The sequence below is a fragment of the Haliotis cracherodii genome, unplaced genomic scaffold, assembly GCF_022045235.1.
Source record: "Haliotis cracherodii isolate W230 unplaced genomic scaffold, xgHalCrac1.p SCAF_20, whole genome shotgun sequence".
NCBI classification, from domain to species: domain Eukaryota; kingdom Metazoa; phylum Mollusca; class Gastropoda; order Lepetellida; family Haliotidae; genus Haliotis; species Haliotis cracherodii.
The window spans coordinates 1,057,881-1,082,468 of record NW_027266276.1 but is presented as its reverse complement, the minus strand read 5'-3'; the positions used below and the strand labels follow the sequence as shown (position 1 = coordinate 1,082,468).

The 24,588-nt window shown below is 42.8% G+C and overlaps 16 non-coding genes across 16 annotated transcripts; 11 read left to right on the top strand and 5 right to left on the bottom strand.

Annotated features, from left to right (window-relative positions):
- Positions 1-2,040: 2,040 nt before the first annotated feature.
- Positions 2,041-2,113, top strand: Trnar-acg (transfer RNA arginine (anticodon ACG)). Its single transcript has one exon. It is a non-coding gene; the product is annotated as a tRNA-Arg (tRNA).
- A 146-nt stretch (positions 2,114-2,259) lies between these two features.
- Positions 2,260-2,343, bottom strand: Trnal-uaa (transfer RNA leucine (anticodon UAA)). The gene has a single exon. It is a non-coding gene; the product is annotated as a tRNA-Leu (tRNA).
- Positions 2,344-2,799: 456 nt separating this feature from the next.
- Positions 2,800-2,872, top strand: Trnar-acg (transfer RNA arginine (anticodon ACG)). Its single transcript has one exon. It is a non-coding gene; the product is annotated as a tRNA-Arg (tRNA).
- A 216-nt stretch (positions 2,873-3,088) lies between these two features.
- Positions 3,089-3,161, top strand: Trnar-acg (transfer RNA arginine (anticodon ACG)). Its single transcript has one exon. It is a non-coding gene; the product is annotated as a tRNA-Arg (tRNA).
- Positions 3,162-3,307: 146 nt separating this feature from the next.
- Trnal-uaa (transfer RNA leucine (anticodon UAA)) lies at positions 3,308-3,390 on the bottom strand. The gene has a single exon. It is a non-coding gene; the product is annotated as a tRNA-Leu (tRNA).
- Positions 3,391-3,847: 457 nt separating this feature from the next.
- On the top strand, positions 3,848-3,920 carry Trnar-acg (transfer RNA arginine (anticodon ACG)). The gene has a single exon. It is a non-coding gene; the product is annotated as a tRNA-Arg (tRNA).
- Positions 3,921-4,136: 216 nt separating this feature from the next.
- Trnar-acg (transfer RNA arginine (anticodon ACG)) lies at positions 4,137-4,209 on the top strand. The gene has a single exon. It is a non-coding gene; the product is annotated as a tRNA-Arg (tRNA).
- A 146-nt stretch (positions 4,210-4,355) lies between these two features.
- Positions 4,356-4,438, bottom strand: Trnal-uaa (transfer RNA leucine (anticodon UAA)). The gene has a single exon. It is a non-coding gene; the product is annotated as a tRNA-Leu (tRNA).
- Positions 4,439-4,895: 457 nt separating this feature from the next.
- Trnar-acg (transfer RNA arginine (anticodon ACG)) lies at positions 4,896-4,968 on the top strand. Its single transcript has one exon. It is a non-coding gene; the product is annotated as a tRNA-Arg (tRNA).
- A 216-nt stretch (positions 4,969-5,184) lies between these two features.
- On the top strand, positions 5,185-5,257 carry Trnar-acg (transfer RNA arginine (anticodon ACG)). The gene has a single exon. It is a non-coding gene; the product is annotated as a tRNA-Arg (tRNA).
- Positions 5,258-5,403: 146 nt separating this feature from the next.
- Trnal-uaa (transfer RNA leucine (anticodon UAA)) lies at positions 5,404-5,486 on the bottom strand. Its single transcript has one exon. It is a non-coding gene; the product is annotated as a tRNA-Leu (tRNA).
- Positions 5,487-5,943: 457 nt separating this feature from the next.
- On the top strand, positions 5,944-6,016 carry Trnar-acg (transfer RNA arginine (anticodon ACG)). Its single transcript has one exon. It is a non-coding gene; the product is annotated as a tRNA-Arg (tRNA).
- Positions 6,017-6,232: 216 nt separating this feature from the next.
- On the top strand, positions 6,233-6,305 carry Trnar-acg (transfer RNA arginine (anticodon ACG)). Its single transcript has one exon. It is a non-coding gene; the product is annotated as a tRNA-Arg (tRNA).
- A 146-nt stretch (positions 6,306-6,451) lies between these two features.
- Positions 6,452-6,534, bottom strand: Trnal-uaa (transfer RNA leucine (anticodon UAA)). Its single transcript has one exon. It is a non-coding gene; the product is annotated as a tRNA-Leu (tRNA).
- A 455-nt stretch (positions 6,535-6,989) lies between these two features.
- Positions 6,990-7,062, top strand: Trnar-acg (transfer RNA arginine (anticodon ACG)). Its single transcript has one exon. It is a non-coding gene; the product is annotated as a tRNA-Arg (tRNA).
- A 216-nt stretch (positions 7,063-7,278) lies between these two features.
- Trnar-acg (transfer RNA arginine (anticodon ACG)) lies at positions 7,279-7,351 on the top strand. The gene has a single exon. It is a non-coding gene; the product is annotated as a tRNA-Arg (tRNA).
- The last annotated feature ends 17,237 nt before the right edge of the window (positions 7,352-24,588 follow it).

The window sequence follows — 24,588 nt, the reverse complement described above, 5'->3', positions numbered from 1 at the left end:
AAATAGCAGCTGTGACATGCATGGGCAAATGTACAGAAGGTGGTTTAAATATACCCAATTTGTGCCTTAAAAAGTATGCTTTAAGATTGAAACTGTTAAAAGCTTTCTTAGATTATAAATTAGACTCATTATGGAAAGCAACTATGTCTTTCTTCTTTTCAAAATATTTAAATATGGGATTACAATCAAACATACTATGTTTAAAGTTTGACAAAAAAGATATGTTGCATGTAAATCCTTTTTATGCTGAGTTGTTGCTTGCCTGGGAGGACATCTGTGGTGGTAAGAGAAGCAAACCTACCACTTTACCGGATATAATGTGTCAGCCTTTATTCAACAACCCTCTAATTTTGTATATGAATAAAACTTTGTTGTTTAAATCATTCATTGACGGTGGGATCACTTGCATAAAAGATATTTGCTATGAAGTTATACCACAATTTTTGTCACCTGATAGTATTGTTGAAATTGTACAAGGAACAATACCTGATGTTGATGTGGCCACAATCAAGAATGGTTATGCTGTTATTTTATATGCGCTTCCAACAGATTGGAAACAGATCATATTGTCTGATGCTGTCATAAATCTTCCTTGTAAAGAAATACTTTGTCCTATAGCGAACGAAGATGTATCCGTGCAGCTGTTTACGGTGAAATATTGTTATGAAATTTTCAGAACAAAATATTTTAAAAAACCAGTTGCAATGAATTGGTGGAATAATATATCTCTTGACATCAACTGGAAAGATGTTTGGGTTAATGTGTATCAAAATGACAAATCAGCCGAATGTATACAACTAGATTTTAAGATTGCCCATAACATTATTTACACATATGACAGACTCAGCCAATTTGGTTTGACAGACACAGATATTTGTCCAGTTTGTCAAAATGAAAAAGAAGATGTGCTGCACTTGTTCATCTTCTGTAAAGAGTTATCGTTCTTACAATCACTATTTGTTGATATCCTCACTGATGTGTGTCAAGATACTGGGTTCACTCTTGGACAATTCTCGCTGTGGTTATTGTTTGGGTTTCTTCCTGAGAGAAGTGTGTCGGCAAAACCATTGTTAGATATATTGTTATCAATTTATCGGTTGGCAGTATTTAAGAGAAGAGTTGTTATAAGCCTAGGTACAGTCTCTTTTCACATAAACACATTTTTCAAATCCTTGGTAAAGAGACATCTCACATTTCTTTTGTATCATTACACAAAAAAGAAAAGATTGCATGTCTTTATTCAAAAATACATAATGTCTAATGACCTCATCGAGTTAGATGGGAATGACATTCTTCTGAAACATCCTCTTGATTAACTCAATTATAAGTTACTTATACTATTTCATTTCACATGAAAGCTTTTTTACAAATCTTTCATAAAGTGTCATTGTGGTTTAATGCTGGTTGACTATTGAAAAATGAATCAATTACAAAGTTATTTACTCAACACTGCATTAAAACATGAGGTTTTTTTTTTCAAATTTTGTTTAAAAATAAAAAATAAAAATAAAAATGTAGGACTCATTCTACCTAAAAATGAGAATGGTCTGATCCACATACACCTATTTCTGTCTTTAAAGATGTGTGTACATAATCAAATGTAAAAATCTATTTCTCATATTTCTGTCTTTAGAATTCAAATGTTAACCACTGCCACCCAACTTCTGTGATACCCTTTTTATCTTTGTGGTGGCAGTGTCAGCACTGTCTGCGTTTGTATTATATTCCTGTGAATAAATTTTATCAAAGAAAAAAAAAAAAAAAAAAAAAAAACGCGTCTGACTACGGATCAGAAGATTCCAGGTTCGAATCCTGGCATGCTCGAATACATGTTTTATTGTTGGTCATCGAACTGTTCTTTAATGGAATTGTCACGATAAACATGCCTTTTGTTTCTGCCAAATGCCTTGGACAAGTGGTGGTATTTGCAGCCGTGCCATAATACTAGCAAATAAGAGATTTGTGACGTGCAGGAGGCCAGACAATGGTTTGTGGAAGTAGCACCAAGAAAAGGTCCAAATAGAAATGCACTCCTTCATGGGGCGTGTGGCGCAACGGATAACGCGTCTGACTACGGATCAGAAGATTCCAGGTTCGAATCCTGGCACGCTGGGAAAATCTTTTTAGCATTTTTCAAAAAAATAAATAAAATGCTGATAAGACGTTGAAGGACGTTTGTACCACTGACTGTAAAATTTATTTACAATAAAAAACGCCAAGTAAATTATGTCAATGTTCACACATTAAAAGTATTCTTCATAGCACTGGTGGGGTTCGAAACCAAAGCGGACATACGTCCTTTGGATCTTAAGTCCAACGCCTTAACCACTCGGCCACCGTGCTGATGCCTCAGGAATGAAATGTGGAGCCATGTGTCGGGTTTATATAATGAGTAGATAAAACGCCCCAGAGCAAAGAGTATGTGTTGTGGGTCCCAAACACATTTCGGAGCCATTTCCAGAAGTGCCACTTGGTCCTGGGACACTATGTACCCTGAGCTGGAATCTCCCCCAAAATTGGTGATATCAGCTGCCGCTGGTACACAAAATAGTATCTATATCGAATCGCATTGTCATCATTTTTGACTTATGAATGTGTAAATTCAACTGCCCTGTCTTACGTTTGGAGTAATGGACTACCTCTTATTTTTCTCAGATACCTTTGGAAACACCTCTTCGTTCTCCCTGTGATTTGCTTCTTTACCAATGACGTATGCCTCTTCGTAACAGTTGTCTTGTGATTACAATTCCTTGGTAAATTGAGAACTCCGCCTGACAAAGAACACAAGAATACTACCTTGGGCGTGTGGCGCAACGGATAACGCGTCTGACTACGGATCAGAAGATTCCAGGTTCGAATCCTGGCACGCTCGAATACATGTTTTATTGTTGGTCATCGAACTGTTCTTTAATGGAATTGTCACGATAAACATGCCTTTTGTTTCTGCCAAATGCCTTGGACAAGTGGTGGTATTTGCAGCCGTGCCATAATACTAGCAAATAAGAGATTTGTGACGTGCAGGAGGCCAGACAATGGTTTGTGGAAGTAGCACCAAGAAAAGGTCCAAATAGAAATGCACTCCTTCATGGGGCGTGTGGCGCAACGGATAACGCGTCTGACTACGGATCAGAAGATTCCAGGTTCGAATCCTGGCACGCTCGGAAAATCTTTTTAGCATTTTTCAAAAAAATAAATAAAATGCTGATAAGACGTTGAAGGACGTTTGTACCACTGACTGTAAAATTTATTTACAATAAAAAACGCCAAGTAAATTATGTCAATGTTCACACATTAAAAGTATTCTTCATAGCACGGGTGGGGTTCGAACCCACGCGGACATACGTCCATTGGATCTTAAGTCCAACGCCTTAACCACTCGGCCACCGTGCTGATGCCTCAGGAATGAAAATGTGGAGCCATGTGTCGGGTTAATATAATGAGTAGATAAAACGCCCCAGAGCAAAGAGTATGTGTTGTGGGTCCCAAACACATTTCGGAGCCATTTCCAGAAGTGTCACTTGGTCCTGGGACACTATGTACCCTGAGCTGGAATCTCCCCCAAAATTGGTGATATCAGCTGCCGCTGGTACACAAAATAGTATCTATATCGAATCGCATTGTCATCATTTTTGACTTATGAATGTGTAAATTCAACTGCCCTGTCTTACGTTTGGAGTAATGGACTACCTCTTATTTTTCTCAGATACCTTTGGAAACACCTCTTCGTTCTCCCTGTGATTTGCTTCTTTACCAATGACGTATGCCTCTTCGTAACAGTTGTCTTGTGATTACAATTCCTTGGTAAATTGAGAACTCCGCCTGACAAAGAACACAAGAATACTACCTTGGGCGTGTGGCGCAACGGATAACGCGTCTGACTACGGATCAGAAGATTCCAGGTTCGAATCCTGGCACGCTCGAATACATGTTTTATTGTTGGTCATCGAACTGTTCTTTAATGGAATTGTCACGATAAACATGCCTTTTGTTTCTGCCAAATGCCTTGGACAAGTGGTGGTATTTGCAGCCGTGCCATAATACTAGCAAATAAGAGATTTGTGACGTGCAGGAGGCCAGACAATGGTTTGTGGAAGTAGCACCAAGAAAAGGTCCAAATAGAAATGCACTCCTTCATGGGGCGTGTGGCGCAACGGATAACGCGTCTGACTACGGATCAGAAGATTCCAGGTTCGAATCCTGGCACGCTCGGAAAATCTTTTTAGCATTTTTCAAAAAAATAAATAAAATGCTGATAAGACGTTGAAGGACGTTTGTACCACTGACTGTAAAATTTATTTACAATAAAAAACGCCAAGTAAATTATGTCAATGTTCACACATTAAAAGTATTCTTCATAGCACGGGTGGGGTTCGAACCCACGCGGACATACGTCCATTGGATCTTAAGTCCAACGCCTTAACCACTCGGCCACCGTGCTGATGCCTCAGGAATGAAAATGTGGAGCCATGTGTCGGGTTAATATAATGAGTAGATAAAACGCCCCAGAGCAAAGAGTATGTGTTGTGGGTCCCAAACACATTTCGGAGCCATTTCCAGAAGTGCCACTTGGTCCTGGGACACTATGTACCCTGAGCTGGAATCTCCCCCAAAATTGGTGATATCAGCTGCCGCTGGTACACAAAATAGTATCTATATCGAATCGCATTGTCATCATTTTTGACTTATGAATGTGTAAATTCAACTGCCCTGTCTTACGTTTGGAGTAATGGACTACCTCTTATTTTTCTCAGATACCTTTGGAAACACCTCTTCGTTCTCCCTGTGATTTGCTTCTTTACCAATGACGTATGCCTCTTCGTAACAGTTGTCTTGTGATTACAATTCCTTGGTAAATTGAGAACTCCGCCTGACAAAGAACACAAGAATACTACCTTGGGCGTGTGGCGCAACGGATAACGCGTCTGACTACGGATCAGAAGATTCCAGGTTCGAATCCTGGCACGCTCGAATACATGTTTTATTGTTGGTCATCGAACTGTTCTTTAATGGAATTGTCACGATAAACATGCCTTTTGTTTCTGCCAAATGCCTTGGACAAGTGGTGGTATTTGCAGCCGTGCCATAATACTAGCAAATAAGAGATTTGTGACGTGCAGGAGGCCAGACAATGGTTTGTGGAAGTAGCACCAAGAAAAGGTCCAAATAGAAATGCACTCCTTCATGGGGCGTGTGGCGCAACGGATAACGCGTCTGACTACGGATCAGAAGATTCCAGGTTCGAATCCTGGCACGCTCGGAAAATCTTTTTAGCATTTTTCAAAAAAATAAATAAAATGCTGATAAGACGTTGAAGGACGTTTGTACCACTGACTGTAAAATTTATTTACAATAAAAAACGCCAAGTAAATTATGTCAATGTTCACACATTAAAAGTATTCTTCATAGCACGGGTGGGGTTCGAACCCACGCGGACATACGTCCATTGGATCTTAAGTCCAACGCCTTAACCACTCGGCCACCGTGCTGATGCCTCAGGAATGAAAATGTGGAGCCATGTGTCGGGTTAATATAATGAGTAGATAAAACGCCCCAGAGCAAAGAGTATGTGTTGTGGGTCCCAAACACATTTCGGAGCCATTTCCAGAAGTGTCACTTGGTCCTGGGACACTATGTACCCTGAGCTGGAATCTCCCCCAAAATTGGTGATATCAGCTGCCGCTGGTACACAAAATAGTATCTATATCGAATCGCATTGTCATCATTTTTGACTTATGAATGTGTAAATTCAACTGCCCTGTCTTACGTTTGGAGTAATGGACTACCTCTTATTTTTCTCAGATACCTTTGGAAACACCTCTTCGTTCTCCCTGTGATTTGCTTCTTTACCAATGACGTATGCCTCTTCGTAACAGTTGTCTTGTGATTACAATTCCTTGGTAAATTGAGAACTCCGCCTGACAAAGAACACAAGAATACTACCTTGGGCGTGTGGCGCAACGGATAACGCGTCTGACTACGGATCAGAAGATTCCAGGTTCGAATCCTGGCACGCTCGAATACATGTTTTATTGTTGGTCATCGAACTGTTCTTTAATGGAATTGTCACGATAAACATGCCTTTTGTTTCTGCCAAATGCCTTGGACAAGTGGTGGTATTTGCAGCCGTGCCATAATACTAGCAAATAAGAGATTTGTGACGTGCAGGAGGCCAGACAATGGTTTGTGGAAGTAGCACCAAGAAAAGGTCCAAATAGAAATGCACTCCTTCATGGGGCGTGTGGCGCAACGGATAACGCGTCTGACTACGGATCAGAAGATTCCAGGTTCGAATCCTGGCACGCTCGGAAAATCTTTTTAGCATTTTTCAAAAAAATAAATAAAATGCTGATAAGACGTTGAAGGACGTTTGTACCACTGACTGTAAAATTTATTTACAATAAAAAACGCCAAGTAAATTATGTCAATGTTCACACATTAAAAGTATTCTTCATAGCACGGGTGGGGTTCGAACCCACGCGGACATACGTCCATTGGATCTTAAGTCCAACGCCTTAACCACTCGGCCACCGTGCTGATGCCTCAGGAATGAAAATGTGGAGCCATGTGTCGGGTTAATATAATGAGTAGAAAACGCCCCAGAGCAAAGAGTATGTGTTGTGGGTCCCAAACACATTTCGGAGCCATTTCCAGAAGTGCCACTTGGTCCTGGGACACTATGTACCCTGAGCTGGAATCTCCCCCAAAATTGGTGATATCAGCTGCCGCTGGTACACAAAATAGTATCTATATCGAATCGCATTGTCATCATTTTTGACTTATGAATGTGTAAATTCAACTGCCCTGTCTTACGTTTGGAGTAATGGACTACCTCTTATTTTTCTCAGATACCTTTGGAAACACCTCTTCGTTCTCCCTGTGATTTGCTTCTTTACCAATGACGTATGCCTCTTCGTAACAGTTGTCTTGTGATTACAATTCCTTGGTAAATTGAGAACTCCGCCTGACAAAGAACACAAGAATACTACCTTGGGCGTGTGGCGCAACGGATAACGCGTCTGACTACGGATCAGAAGATTCCAGGTTCGAATCCTGGCACGCTCGAATACATGTTTTATTGTTGGTCATCGAACTGTTCTTTAATGGAATTGTCACGATAAACATGCCTTTTGTTTCTGCCAAATGCCTTGGACAAGTGGTGGTATTTGCAGCCGTGCCATAATACTAGCAAATAAGAGATTTGTGACGTGCAGGAGGCCAGACAATGGTTTGTGGAAGTAGCACCAAGAAAAGGTCCAAATAGAAATGCACTCCTTCATGGGGCGTGTGGCGCAACGGATAACGCGTCTGACTACGGATCAGAAGATTCCAGGTTCGAATCCTGGCACGCTGGGAAAATCGTTTTAGCATTTTTCAAAAAAATAAATAAAATGCTGATAAGACGTTGAAGGACGTTTGTACCACTGACTAGGTACCCTAATGTATCCAGGACCGTTCCTGGTGTACTCTAGTGACGTATTGTATTAACTAGGGACCCTCATGTATCCAGAACCGTCCCCGGAGTACTCTAGTGACGTATTGTATTAACTTATTTGAACTCACGAGTTTTAACTTGGAAGCTTGATGTTGATGTGGATGTTGATGTTGATGCTGCTACCATCGAGGAGCAAGGCATACCAAAATATACGATTTAGATTACGCACATGTTTAGAACCTAAAACGTTTTCGTTCTAGATTCTAAAACAGTTTAGGAAGCACGAAATACTTTTTGTCAAGAAATATTCACTTTTCACAGGGTAGTTACTAATTAGCCATCTTCTTGAGGAAGAGCGTGCTTACATCTGATCAACTCAGTGTTGATATTGTAGATGAGAGGACGTAAAATCTCCCCAAACTTGACGTTGAACTCAACATTTCTGGGCTTGATCTGTTTCATGCCCCTTTATGCCTCTGTAAGTTGATTTTCAGTCATCCGTTGCGCACGCGCCCTTGCTTCTGCTCTGCCATTCTTTGTCAAGACGAGTTCTACTCTATCAACTACCTCCCTTACAGACTGTCAATTGTGTGCAATGTCTCTTCCTGATACACAGAAGAATTGTGCAGGGGAGATAATAGCTGGTATTACAGACCTGAGTCTGAGCGACAATGTGCGTGATATTAATTAACAATGAACATTGCTTGGTGAAATAGGTCGATCACATTTGTATTCTCTATTATCACCCTTCTTTTTATAGAATAAACTGATAACAGCGGATAACAGAAGAACGAGATGAATCCTTCTCTTCAAAAATAATATGTGTTAAGATGGTAGAAGAGAGGACATAAAATCTCCTAAAACTTGAGGTAAATTGTACCTGGTGTCTTTGTTTCATGTTCTTTAGTGCCTTTGTAACTTGATCTTCAATAATGAGAAGATCACAGTTGCCCTTTCATTCATCATCTCACAGAGATCTATCATCTGCATATAACCTTACATTAAATGAATAGCTGCATCTACAATGTTCTCCGCATTACGTAACATTGTTCCAACTCCATCTGTTCGTGACTGAAAAAACTTGTTCTGTATTTTCCAAAGTCAATCAGTAAACTTTGCTTCTGATCTTCCCCAACAAGCGTTATTGTCATTATCATCCCATGTCCTTTCTGAATCACACAGTTTATAAGGTGCATGTCTGTTTTCTATTATTAATTATATTTTCAAGTTTCCTTTGAATTTTTGTTGTAATCAGCTTTTTTCACTCAACATATTTCTACTGCGTAATATTTTTAAACTATTCAAATTGATATTTCAAGTTTTACCACATCACTTATAATTCCTTCAACTGATAATATTTGAGTATGTTATGAGAAGCGGTACTTCCACCATACATTATTTGACATAGCAGTTCATGGCATCAGTGGAAATATTTCCAGACAATAGAAAAACTTAAACACAATGTACCGTTTGGGCTCTGAAGAACCCCCTTCTGTCACAGTTGTGTACCTCCATAAATCAAGCATACACTGCTATTGAAGGAAGGAATTTAGACTATCACTGCTTCTTCGAGAGAAAAAGGCACGGGTGGCACAGTCGTCTAAGGTGCCGTAAGTCGCTTTGCAGAGGCGCGTTCCTTGGGCACGACAGAAACCTGAAAAAGATTTTAGGTTCCAATCCCGGTTCGCCTCGATTATGTTACAAGATTTGTCAGCACCATACCCATGTTCATGGGTTTCACCTAAGCGGTAAACATCTGAGACCTGCACCTCTTAGGGATTTCCTCTCACATAAGGCTGACACGCCGCGATATAACTGGAATACTGTTAAAAGAGGTGTCAAACTTAACTTACCCACTCACTCAACCGACCAGTGAAGATCTGGGTTAGAATTGGTCTTCTGCAACCCATGCTTGTCGTAGGAGGCAACTAACAGGATTGGGTGGTCAGTAGATAGTAGAGGGGAAAATGGAACAATTTGACAGCGAGATAGACAGACTTGAAACATTTAGTTGGCGTGATAACGTCATCCTGGACAACGTGTCAGAAGAAGGTGGTGACTCTCTTGAGCACTGTAAAACCAACGTAATATCTAACGAAAACGTCAACGTGAAGACATGGCGTGATGCAGATGTTATTCGTGCACACAGGCTTGGGGTTCGCAAGGATGGTGCTACTAACCAAGGCCAATAGTAGCAAAATTGAGGTCCTCAGATGACAAGATAGACATTCTGAAATCCCGCTCTTCTCTCACGGATGGTGGATACGGCGTTTCTAGTGATCTTACTATGAGACAACGCCAACAACTCCAGGACGTTAAAAGTCAAGGACTAGCGGGCTACTTCAACAATGGCCAACTGGTGACGAAACCAAGACACGGCCAGCCTACACACGACAGAGACGTCCCAGAAGGAGCAAGGAGACAACTCAGGAGTTACACACAACGAAATGGAAACACCCCTTTGTAGCAATCTTGCCAAGGCCAAGAACTTCTCACACAGGAGACAGAGGACATTTTTACAAGTGACTGTCAGAACTATACCATATTGTCATGGAACATCAGTGGTTTGAAAAAGAGGTTTGATGACTTTATTGGATATTTTACCAAACTCGCCATGATAAGCAACCCCTCGATCAGGACTGTAGAGTATCAAGACCTGCAGCTCGAAGGGCTTCACGGAAATTCAGATGCCAACGGACGAACTATAATAGGAAATAGTATTGCAAATTAAGAAATTTCTACAAATCCACATTCAAATTCAAATTCAAATCTAACATCCAAAGTTCAAGACTGACAGAATCTCTATTGCACGTTAGAAACCAAACATATCAGCAAATGAATGGCTCTCACATTTTAAAAATCTACTTTCATCTGATGAAGCACCAGTCATTCTGATTGCTTATGCCCTGAAGATGTTGGCAAACACAATAAAGAAGATGTACATATACTAAATTTTTAAACTTATCCTATCTCACACTAGGCATTTCTCTTTCTTCTTTCGATTCTGAGTGGAAACGTATCTGAAATAAAAGTTTCCAGCTTCTAAAGTTAATTAACCCTGTCATACCTCACATCGTCACGGTCACCTCCCAGATCTGGGTCATGCGAGCTATGCATGCTGGTTGACCTTCTTGCACTGATCACGTGTCTAACCCAGTCAACTCATTCTCTTTCAAATCGCCACGCAGTGGTGACGTGTTGTTATTACAGGAATCCATTTTGGGTTTTCTTTTCGCTTGCAAGCGATCTTCAAATTTTTGTCGTCTAATTGCCTGCAAATTTACTTATATCCCTGTTTGGGATAGTTATTCATCATAATGGACGAGCTGTCCACACGGAGACCTGTCTGCACTTTGTGCCGATGTGTTTTCTCTCCGTCTGACCCTCATGCCCAATGTTCGGATTGTCGTGGATTATGCAGTTTTTTAGAGCGTTGCGAGCTCTGCTCCGATCTACCAGATGAATCCTTCAAACTGTACCTGCATAAATGTCGGCGTCGGGTGTCAGATCGTCTCTCTTAGACTGCAGAAAAATCCACGAAAGCCAAGAAAACACCGGTCAAGAAAGCGAGATCGGCCCGATCACCCTCACAGGGGGGCCAGAATACTAGGGATCAAACTGGTCCCATGATCTCGTTAGACGATGAGGGGGTCTCTGACTCTTTTCTCACATACGACATGTCTAAGGTATCCACGAATCCACCTTCAAAGCCGAACCCACCCTCCACATCCCGAGACTCGGACATTCGACGAGTCCTCTCGTTAGACACGAGTGTGGATGACCGGCTTACGTCAGCCAACGTATCGAACCCGACAGAGGTTCGTACTTTCGAATCGTCGTGTTCTACGACTAACATGGAGCTCGCTCCTGTTTTACCTTCGGAGGGTACACATGGTACTGGTACCTCGGTCGACCGTATAAGTTCGGTCCGTCGTTCGAAATCTCCCATACGACGATCTTCGCAGGATCGATCCTCTCAAGACCAGGAGTCGTATGACGACTCATCAGATCAAGGTTCACGAACCTCCCATTCCCGAGAGGATTCACAAGACGATAGACATTCGTCCCGGGATCGACTAGCATCGACAGTCAGTGCACTTTATTCAGTGCAATCATCGGGGGATCGGCATTCAGACTGGGACCAACGGACTTCTCACTCTCGACATCGAGATGATTCACCGAACATCCCACCATCGAAGGTTCCTCGTACTTCCGAACCTCGAACTTCCGAACACCGAAACTCCGAACACCGAACCTCCGAACTTGGACCCCCGAACCTCCGAACCTCCGAACCTCGAACCTACGAACTTCGAACCTCCAAACCTCGAACCTCCAAACCTCGAACCTCCGAACCTCCGAACCTCATCGCACCTCCGAACATAACCGACCCTCCGAACCTCGTCAAACATTCGAACCTCGTCGAACATTCGAACATCGTCGAACCTCCGAACGTCGCTGTACTCCCGAGGTGCGACAGTCACGTTCGAATCGTACATCTTCGGACAAACAAAAGAGATTCGAGCCTCGTCGAACCTCTGAGGTTCAACGAACATCATCGAACCGAACTTCGAAGGACATACGGACTCCTAAGTATCGACACACTTCAAAGGAGGTTCAACGGGACACGAGAGTTCATAAAACCTCCAAGGAACGGAGACATTCGAGAGACTCCCCTAATATGCGACGTTCACCTACAGATCGTTACTCATTTTATGACAGGCGAGCGGATAATCGCTCATCCCCTTATCATGTCTCACGAAGAGACTATTCAGACCCATCACGTCTATGCTCGGAGGATGAACGCTACAACGAGTCTATTAGCCATTCATCCTACATGTCTCGATCTTCTTCTTCACTCACCCATCCGGAGTTTCGACTAAGAGATTACCCTCACACTCTTGATTTTCATCAACGTGGCGATTACCCATGGAACACTACTTCATAGAGTGCCTACGCACATGAGTTGGAATGACACCCACACTACAGGGATCCCCACCCTCCATGGCATGGGTATCCTCATGATCCAGATTACAGACCTTCTCGGTCAAGCCACATTTCCTCTTCTCGTCAAGAGGATTCTCCTCGGCGACATAGAGATAGACCACTCAGATCAGCTACCGTTAGTAGATGTCCTTCACCTAAAGATAGGCAGAGTTCTACTTCACCTACTCGTCGTACCGGCTCCCCATCGCCACCTCCGGTTCGACGCCCTCCTGTTTCCTCTGAATCACAGACTCCTGCAACATCACAAGCTCCATCTCAAGCTATCCCTACATCATGGATCCCTGCTATTCGTTCTCTGTTACAGGCTGTAACAGCAGCATGTCTTCCCCAACCGGCACCTGCATCTGCATCGACACCCATAACATCCCTTTCAGTGGATCAACCACCAGAAAGAATCATCAGACCACTATACCTCCCCAGCTTCGTCTTCTGGGAGCTTCGACATAGCGGATCCGATCACTGTACTTATCTGGATAGCAGATAAGTTACAATTGTTAAAAAGCACTTCAACGGAGGACACTTTATCATCATTTGTTGTGCCTTCAGCCTCGTCGCCAAACATCACACTCCCTCCGAGACCAGTCCTACAGGATATGGCCACCAATTTAGACAAAGCATTTGGATCCTTTCGCCGTCTTTGTGATTGGCTTCAATCTCCACGCTTTGTATTGGCGGATGCAGGGACTCATGGCTTGTCTACGATTTCTCCCGAACTAGATGGTGACATCACAACATTAGCTCCTAAGCGTCCGTACTCAGCTTCTTCAGTGGATGACAGGGACCTCCTTCACCTCGACACCACTGTTCGAAGGACCCTCCCGTTGGTCTCCACTATTTTATCAGCAACTGAAGCACTTTCGTCAGCTCTAGTTCATGCCTCTTCCTCGGAGGAATCCTGTATTTGAGGTGCTGTGACCCTCATCCAGGATAAAACGACAGCTATACTAGACCTCCTTGCCCACCATGCGGGATCTATCACTTCTCTTCGTAGACGAGGGGGTGTTACAACATTGCTCATGGGATGATCAATTTAAGAACAGGCTGTACCAAATGCCATGGTCAACACCCTCCCTTTTTGCTGGGCGCATACAGGAGGTCGCCCATGAAGTCCAAAGAGACACTTCCCTGCAAGTCACTGTTGACTTACTTCGTCTCCAGAAAAATCAACTGGAAGAACAAAGGAAAGACCGAAGACGATCAACCTTTACTCCTTCTCAACAAGACCTTAGAGAAGTTTTGAGTAATAGGTCTGCTTCTTTTCGTGGCCGTGGCCGAGCACGCCAACATCAGCGAGGAGGGAAATCAGGCGGACGCACCGTCTCCTTTTCAGGGACTAAAGCAAACACTAACTCTCCTAAGTCAGGAGACACTAACCACAAATGACTCACTACAACAGCAGAACGACTGGGACCTTCTGACTCAAGCCATTCCGATTTTCTAGTCTCCCGTAGGCGGAAGACTAGGCACGTTCACTTTAAACTGGACCATCCTAGACGACCCATATGTGTCTCGTCTCCTACAAACAGGTTATCCTCTACCTCTTGCCACCACACCTCCGACGACGTGCAAACCGCCTCAACATCTGTATCCAGCCAAACAACTTCCAGTTCTCATAGACACCATAAACACGTTACTTGTAAAGAACGCAATAGAGTGTCTGGGCACTCAGCCAATGACACCAGGGTTCTATTCTCCAATTTTTCTGGTTCCCAAGAAAAACAGTCCTCAACTACGTCTCATCTTCAACATGAAAACCTTCAACAAACTATACCTAGAGACTCCTCCACAATTTCGCATGACATCACTCGCTCTACTACGAATGATTATTCATCCCGGCGACTTCATGATCAGCCTAGATATACAAGACGCGTACTTACACGTCCCTATCCTGCCAGAGCACCGCCATTTTCTTCGGTTTGTGTTCCTAGGCCAACACTACCAATGGCGAGTGCTTCCATTTGGAATTTCTTCGGCTCCGTGGCTATTTACTCGCCTCACAAAACCCAAGTTCCTACACACTCGAGGCATCGTCTTCGAAACGTACATCGACGACAGCATTCAAGCCAACAAGGATTCGAACACTCTACTTCATCACCTCGATTTCTCTCAACGCCTACTTCATCAACTAGGTTGGATCATCAACCCAAAAAAGTCCGAAACTATTCCAACGCAACGTCTCCAGTTCATCGGAGCCCTCTTCGACACGAGTCTGGGCAAGATGTTTGTACCCTAAGATCGTTGGGAGAAAATCTAACGCCTCGTTCCATTGGCACTCAAACAGCCAATTTCCTTACGTCAATGGCAACTACTTCTCGTTCTCCTAACATCAGCACAAGCCCTCACCAAGAGAGGTCAATTTCACTTACGGCCAATCCAGTGCTTCCTCAAGCCCTTCCTTCAGGACGACGATTGTCAGGTTCTAATATCTCTTCCAAACCATCTACACCCACACCTCAAATGGTGGTTAACTCCATCAAATGTCTGCGAAGGAGTCTCCTTGCAACCATTCAGCCCGAAACTCCACCTATTCGTCGACGCCTCAACCGTCGGATGGGGAGCTCATTGCCAAGACCTACAAGTGGCAGGGCGGTGGTCATTAGAAGAAAGCCAGCTTCACATTAACAATCTAGAATTCAAAGCAGTGATTCTGGCAGTGTCTCATTGGTCAACACTCCTTCAGTCCTCCACACTAATGATTCAGTCAGACAACCTATCGGTCGTGTGGTACATAAACAAGATGGGATCCACCAAGTCAACGTCACTTCTATCTCTAGCACTCGACTTCTTCAAACTGATCGACTCACTCAACATTCAAGTTCGAGTGAGACATATTCCCGGCATCGCCAACGTCATAGCCGACTCCCTGTCCCGACCCAACAAACCATCTCCCACGGGATGGCGTCTACATCCCGTGATTTTTCAGTGGATTTGCCAGTTATTTCCGTGCCCAGGCGTCGACCTCTTCGCAACACGCTTCAATACTCAGCTATCCCGGTTCGTATCTCCTATCCCAGATTCCCTAGCCTGGGACCACGATGCATTAGCAATCCCATGGGGAGGACTACATGCTTACGCCTTTCCCCCAACCGGCATTCTAAATCAGGTTCTACAGAAGATATCAACGACCAATCGCCTCACTCTACTTTTGGTCGCGCCCTACTGGCCAACATGCAGTTGGTTCATAACGCTCATTCGTCTCGCAGACAGAAAGTTTTACCATCTACCTCTAAGGGACGATCTTCTGCATCAACCACACTCTCAGCTCCGTCATCCGTCGCCAACAACCCTCAATCTATGCGTTTGGCGCATTTACAGAAATCATTGATAGCTAAGCGTTATTCTGAACGAGTGGCCAAGACCATTGCGGGGGCGCACAGGTCATCTACTAAAGCACTATATGACCATAAATGGAAGGCATTTGAATCGTATTGTCATTCACATGACATTCACACCTGCCACGGCATCCCCGCAACAAATTGCTGAATACCTTCACTATCTTCGATCATCTCGTAAACTAAAAGGTTCGACTCTAGCTACCTATTTAGCCGCAATCAATTCTGTCATCGCAACTACAACGGGCACTAAGATTTCAACAATCGCCGAATTACAATCATTGATCAGATCGTACAAGTTGGCGGACCAAACATCACGTTTTCGACCACCAACTTGGGATCTAAACATCATACTTCGCCATCTAACGTCGGCCGAGTACGAACCTGTCGCCGAGAAAGATTTCGAACACATTTCTTTGAAGACAGTTTTCCTTCTGGCCCTTGCAACGGCGGCTCGAGCGAGTGAAATTCACGCTTTAGACGTCAACAGAGTGCGTTTCGAACGAACTGCACATGGGAAAGTATTTTTGGGACTACGATGGGATTTCATCGCCAAAAATCAACTCCCTGGTCAACCCGATCGACTATTCAGTATCCCACCGTTGACTGCCCTCTTAAACCCTGACGAAGACATATCGTTGTGTCCGGTACGTGCACTTCGAATCTATCTGGAAGCGGCGAAACCACTTCGTCGCTTACGTAAGAGGTTATTCATCCCGCTCTGTGCGGCAGCTACTACGGAGGTGTCCCGTACCACAATCTCGTTTTGGATTCGCTCAGTGATCCTTCGAGCCTACACCTTCGCTGGCCTACCTGCTCCAGTCGCATCTAATCCTCACGAAACCCGTGCTGTCGCTTCCACCATGGCACTTCACAGTAATTGCTCCTTGACCGCAATTATGGAGGGATGTTTTTGGAATCCGATACCGTGTTCGCATCCCATTACCTCCGAGACATCTCAGTGACGGACGTTCAAGGCCTTCACCAGTTTGGACCCTTGGTACTCGCACAACAGATCTCCAAGACACACCTGCGCAGATAGGGAAATGTATAACCAGATTTTCATTACAATACATCCATCTCTATTTATAATAAACATTTGTCATGATTATTGGTGTTTATTGTATTCATTCGTGCTTCCCAGACTGAGTATCCGGTTGGAGGGTATAATCACTCGTCTGTAGAGACCTTGGTCTTCAACTTGAAGTCGTCATTAGACGCGGCCGATTTCGGTGTCCCGATCCCTTATTTCAAACACCTCTACTTTAGGTATGTGTGTTGACTAACGGTTCGATGATCCTTTTGTGGATATTGTTGATGGTTTCCTCTTCTCGTTTTTTACCCATCGATTCAATCACTGACATGATTGAGGGTTTGACGAAGCGATAAAAGAGATGCCGAGCGGGTCCAACCTATCGCTCTCTGGAGATAGGAATATCCCGTCTTGTAGATTCGACGACTGGATGTATACTCTCTCGAATATAAGTCGTACTCGTTCGTTTTAGACATGCGATTACGCTTGATTACGTTTGAACATGTTACACATGTTGTACCCGACTTATTGTGTTTCAGTTGTTCACGTATCAGGATCTCAACATTCTTTGAGAGTGTTCTTCTTATCCTGTCTACGAGTTGTTGTTTTTGTGTGTTGATTTTTTGTTTTTTTTGTTTTGTGTCTTACGACACTTAACTGTGTTACTGTATTAAGTATTGTACCACTGTTAAGTTTCAGCTTCCTCGTAAATATCCTACGGTTGTGATCTATAGACAAGGGAGTTGCGCCCCACCATCCAACCGTGGGATAAAATGCATAGTGTGAGATAGGATAAGTTTAAAAATTTGAAAATTTTATTATAAATTGTATATTTATATACTTATCCTATCTCACACGTTTTATGCCCACCCGTCCATCCCCACATCGCAATTCCTTAGTCTATATGCTCTTGAAAGAGAATGAGTTGACTGGGATAGACACGTGATCAGTGCAAGAAGGTCAACCAGCATGCATAGCTCGCATGACCCAGATCTGGGAGGTGACTGTGACGATGTGAGGTATGACAGGGTTAATTAACTTCAGAAGCTGGAAACTATTATTTCAGATACGTTTCCACTCAGAATCGAAAGAAGAAAGAGAAATGCCTAGTGTGAGATAGGATAAGTGTATAAATATACAATTTATAATAAAATTTTCAATTCTAGAATCACCGATCACGCCTACATAAATCGAAGACGCCATTTTCCACCTGAAGGGGGTTGTTGTTGTCTTGATACTCCGTATACTACAATATTGGTCAATATAACTGTATGTCTATGTAACTCACTTGTATATGGGCCAATGGCCTTTCAATAACCGATCGATTGCTCCACAATGCAAGCTGTATCGTTTATGTAACTTCATACGGGTCGTTATGATGTAAAAATAGCTCCGCGTGCTTAGCCAAACAATGATTGTTGAGAGCGGTCTCCGAGGAACCTGTCAGTCAACGAACACGAATCGATATTTAGATAACTATGAGCTCATAGTTCCATGACATACTCAGATACGTAGGGAACGCAAAGTCAGGCTTGTCGGATGAACGTTCTACGTGAATGGCAGGGGCGGAAGGTTAGTGTGAATTTCTATCAAACCGATACTTTTCAAACGTTGTCCTTAAGAAACTTAGCAATAACACTGCTTCACACACTGTGCCCATATGGAGAATTTAACCCTGTTGAACCTAAACGAGTGAATGTGTTCTATGATCCTGTGCCAGATGTTAATTTCGGAATGTGTGTCAAACTGGGACAATGTTTTGTGTAATTCGGATAGTCATCACCTGCTGGACCGATATATCCTGAACAACAAAAGTTCCTGTGACATTAAATAAGATTTATTGCAACTTATTTAATGCAAAGTTATGTTTTTTACCAAATCTGAAACAGTTTCTGTTTGCAACAGATAAAAGACTCCTGTAAGTGTACAAATGGTTTCATTTGCCATACTGACTTCAGAAAATGTGTCATTTCATAAAAGAAAACATGAAAATGCCAAAATGTCAATTTACAAATCAATAGCGTGTGTGTCCACCTCTGGTTGCGATGCAAGCAACACATCTTCGTCTCATGGAATGGACCAGGCGTCGCACAAAGTCCTGTGGGATATCTGTCCATATCTACTGGAGCATGTTTCGAAGTTCCTGGGGTGTCTGTGGAACACGTGGTTGACGTCGAAGGCGCCGATCCATCTCATCCCACGTGTGCTCGATTGGTGAGAGATCAGGGGAGCGAGCCGGCCAGGGGATGACATTCACGTTGTTTTGGTGAAGAGAATCCTCAACAAGTCGAGCAATATGAGGCCGGGTGTTGTCATGTTGAAAGGGAATGCCTGGGCCATGTCGACGCAAAAACGGTAGAACAACAGGGTGGATTATCTCGTCGCGGTAGCGCTGTCCATTGATTTTTCCTTCTACCACTATCAAACGGGTCCTCTGTCTTGCTGTAATCCCACCCCATACCATAACGCCCCGAACCGATCGTCTTCCATGACACAATGATTGACGTAACGTTCACCTCAACGTCGGTACACTCGAATCCGTCCATCGCTGTGGCTGAGGTGAAAACTCAGGGAATAGAACTTGTCCCCACTGCATGGCCGTCCAGCGTAGACGCTCTCTGCACCACTCGTGCTTGACGGTGGTTTCCTGTCAAAATGGGACGTCTGGCGGGTCTTCTGACGACAATCTCTGCACATCTGAGGCGACGACGTACGGTTTGTGAAGATATTCGTCGAAGGCAAGGGATGCTTCTTGCAGTCACTGTTGCTGGCTGGAATCGATTTCGTAGGTGTGTTGTTCGAATCCTGTTGTCTTGTCGATTATTGGTTACGCGTGGCCTGCCACTCCGAGGATGGTCTCTGACTGCATTCGTCTGTTACCATCTTTGCCATAAACACCAAATGGTGTTTCTGTGGACGTAAAATTATCTTGCAACATCACGTTGACTCGATCCTGCTTCAAGCATACCAATGGCTCTCAGACGCTCATTTTCGGACAGGCGTGGTATTTCGTAATGTTGAAAAACTGCATCATTTTGTTGTTTTTCTGAGTGGCTGTTGTCATCACGATGATAAACAATGCATATGGATTCCCGTTAAAGCACATGTTTTTATACCCATTCTTGGGTAGTGAAATGCATGGGGCTTGCATAAAAGTCAACTTTTGCATGGAATGCATGCATGCTTTTCTGTATTAGTTGCGCTTTTGTGACTTGATTCCATACATGTACTACAATATTAAAAAGCAAACTTTACTTGTTTGAAAAATACACTAAAATATTGGTGTCACAGGAACTTTTTTTGATGAGTATAGATCATACAATTTTAGTTTACAGACAACGAAAGGGGATGCTTTGAATAAAACTTGCAAGGACTGTCAATTCACCCCAGACCTAGCCCACTTCCCATACTACAGATATATCACGGAGAAGACAAATACTGAGAATAGGGCCGAAGAAAGTATGTTATGTTGAAAGGGGGAATATATGTAACGGCAAAAACAAATGCTTGACTGCATATCTGTAATAATAGACTGCAGTGACATAATCACCGGTGTGTTGTAGCAACGGGGAAAACATAAGGCTGATCGATTTTACAGTCAAACAGTCTGAAAATAATCAATAATCTACTCAATAATGTTGGCACCTATTCAAGTACCGTTTGATCCTAGTAACGAGTTTTGCGTGAGGATAATGATTTTCATGGAAATATAAATTGTCATGCAAGAGAATAACCAGCCTAGATATTCTGCCGAAACTGATTCCACTTGGTGTTAAGGGCAAATAGCTGTGGAAATAATATGAATGGACCACTGAAAATCAGTGATGACACCAGGTGTTCGCGAAAAGGGTGAGCATGTCCTGCCCTACAGGTAGTACCCGCTATTCATACTATTGGCATAATAAAGAAAGTATTTATTACCTGGAGCCTAACAGCAGTACTCCTGAGTGGGCGGAGCTTATTCGAGTGATCTGACAGGTCAATATGACACACATATTGGGCTGTTTGACAACATGGACGTTTTAATGGTATTAAATATCCATCAAACGATTCCAAGACTTTTCAACAAACGCGTAGGTCTTGGGTTTCAAAACCTACCTGCCATGTCGTCTTCACATCTTCATAAAATGATACTGTGGAATGTCCACGATTTATCCAACACACAAATCGAAGTTCTGCGCTATTCTCTAGACTTGAATGAAATACGTACGTTTGTCGTGATGGATAAGAGCAGTGTAATTGAACAACAACAAAACATAATATGTATCACGGCATCCAATCGTAATCCTGTGGTGTACGTATATCTGCAGTTTATGAAACATAGCATTTCTCACAATATATACAGCAATCGGTGATTTCAACAGTGTGTTTTTTTCGTTGTGATCGTCTTGCCTTCATCTGGAATCTGGATGATAACGATCGTGTAAAATAAACTGGTAATGGTCAAACATATTTTCAAGTGATGAAAGTTTTTTTTGTCGTTTCCGTGACATGTTTTCATTGCCCAGTAGCAATGTGTTTTGGCAAAGTCACACTTGTCCGAAAGCTGCACAAGTAACTCAATCCGTGAAACTAGGCGGGCCACAGTGACCCAGATTCCCAGTTGATTGGCTTGCAAAATGTTATTTGCATAAGGCCATCCATGCTTTTGTTTGGTTTCTCCCCTCAAGCTTCAACTAACTAGAGAGCGGGCGGACGAAATAGAATATATTACTTTTCAAAATATGTCTTTCAATAATTGTGTAAGTTATTTTATGACATTTAAAAACAGTTTAAACACTTGGAATCTAGTCTATGAATTAATTTATGATGTAGATCGAGTCTTTGCTTCGGAAACGAATTTTCAATAAACAACTGGAGAAAGATAAAGTTGATCTGGTTCTTTTATGACGGTGCAATGGTAGATCTAGTAGTATTTCTTTTATTTGATCGGTGCGAAATTTTCCACAGCGGCAGCAAAATTGAGACACGAAAAAACTTTATATTATTTCACGTCGGAATGGCGATGAATATATCAAAATACGGACAGCCTCACATACTTCGAAACGATGTTCAGATAAATATTTGTTCACATTCATTCTGGCAAGATTACTATTATTAAAAAACATCCTGTACATGGTACTTTTGGATTGCACTGCGGATTTCTTTTATTACTTTCTAAAACTTTTTGTTATTCCCCTTTCTGACCACGCGATCTCCTGGCAACCACGCCCCATGAGCGCATCCGCTTACAACCGTCAAGACCTTTGCAAGTTCGCTTATCTTCAATATGACCAATAAAACATTTTCAAGTGGAGCCTAATTTGATGAAGGGTTGTTCGAGATAATCAGGGAGCCTTTGGTCATTTCCATTATGACATGGGTGACTTTGTCGTGGAGAAAGTTCCAATTCAAGATGATGACATTCCGATCGTCAACTCGAATCGACAAGATGGCGCCTCTCTTCCCGCCCTTGCAAGTGCAACAGAAACTTTGACAAATTCTGTGCCGATTCTTGGGATTAGTGAATTAGTGTCACAGCGAGATTTCATTGTGGAACCAGATGAATCCGAATATGTCTGTTCACACTTCTTTTGCCAACCATGCGTGACACAGCACAGGCAATCGCAGTTCGGGAATTGTGCGGCCACCATGTTGCGGAAATTCGTCAACTCGAAAACACTGCTTCCAAATACTTCTGGACTGAACTAAAAAGACGATTCTTTTGGAGATATCGTAGATACTCGAACTTGAAGAAACGGATATTAAACGTTTTGTTATTCCCCTTTCTGACCACGCGATCTCCTGGCAACCACGCCCCATGAGCGCATCCGCTTACAACCGTCAAGACCTTTGCAAGTTCGCTTATCTTCAATATGACCAATAAAACATTTTCCAAATACTTCTGGACTGAACTAAAAAGACGATTCTTTTGGAGATATCGTAGATACTCGAACTTGAAGAAACGGATATTAAACGTTTTGTTATTCCCCTTTCGGACCACGCGATCTCCTGGCAACCACGCCCCATGAGCGCATCCGCTTAAACGATATTAAACGTTGCAGCAGATGGAGGATTGGTGTGGACAAAGCGGGGAAGGGATCCCTGAATTTATTTTAAAACGTGTGCGCGAAGTGTATCTAAATCCCCCGAACAAAAAATACATGGGACAAGTGTGGATCTAATGATCAAACTCAGTTTTGTGTGTGTGTAAGTCAAAACATCAAGTATATTGCGTTACTTATTTATAAGTTGTTAATGTGCATTGTAAGGTTGATACACGTGACATATCCATCTATTGTAGCAAAGCTAAGAAATATTGACGCAACTTCTGGAGCTTCAAATTAGGCCCCTTCCTAAACACTAGTTGAAAAATCTGTTTAATAATTTAAGTTTTATAGGTGAGGTGAGGTGAAATTGGGTTTAACGACTGCTTGTACTAGTCCGGACTGATGCCGATTTATAGTGCTAGCCCACTGAGATACCATGCCGCAGTTTACTATGGATACCCGACTCAGACACAGTATGCTGACTCCGAGCCGACCAGTTCTTGCTTGAACCCCTCAATGCCGAGCGCCAGACAGGGTAACAACAAGTACCATCTTTTAACGTCTTTTGGTATGACGCGGCCGGGGATCGAACCCCGGACCTTCCGCTCTCCGGGCGGACGCTCTACCACTAGACCACGGAGGCGGTCTTTTATAGATATAATCTGATTATTGTGAGGTAACTGTTGAATACAAATGACCAAAACTAAACAAATATATGTAATTTTCGGATTGAACTGAAATAATCTTGTCGTTAATTTCGTATTTATATATCGTTACTGTTACTGTTACTGAAACTGTTGTTCTGCTGCTGTTCTGCCGTACAAATATACAACACAATACACTTTGACCACAAATGCATTGAATGTGTCACCGTAAATAAGCTCCACCCACTTCGATTGATGCTGACGCCAAACACGATCGATTCGACTTTTTATGATAAAACTAGATAAATTTTATTGACCTATATCTAGATATGGAGCCATTTGTGGTATCCAGGGTTTGTCATTCAAGTTGATATGAAGTTTGACGGTCAATGGTGATCTTGTTTGCGTACGGTTTTCAAAAAGCTTCTCCCGACACTCGGTTGTGTTTACATTGTCAGTCATTGTTCGAAACTGAAACGCCGCCACCTTGCGGGCTATTCATAGTTAGGGTGGGGCTTTGAATGCATTGGCTATCTCACTGGTCGTTTCTTGTTTTGTGAATAATTGAAATGCCATGGTTTCAGAATTCTGTGATCTGTGTGCGACAGTTGTTAATGATGAAGACATTCCTTTACAAGAGCAATTTCGCCTAACAATCGACATCGAAGCCACACTGGTCAACAGACCGTCCCAAAAGAAAAAGCAAAAGAAGAACGAGAGGAAGGCTGCCAGGGAAGCTAAAATTGAAGAACTGACCAGAAAGGTTTCGGCTTTGCGAAACGCTGGAGGAGGGGCCTTGTTTGTTCATCTGCGTGGTCTGTCACCCAATGATCGCTGTCTAGCATTCTTTAATGAATATGTAGATGACACTTTAACAAAACTGATAGAAGACGGATTTCTGTTTGTCGACACATACAGCAAGATCTGGTTGAGTGAATGCACCGAGATAGAAGATCACAGAGAGTTTCTGCTGCTTATTGTTAAGTCTTCTCCTTCTTTGACTACAGCAGATTTCAAGACTAAGGTGACATCCGATGAAAACCTTACTCGCCCAACAACCCTAAATATTCAAAAGTTGTTGTTCGGCAAGCAACAGCAAGAGGTACAACCTCCA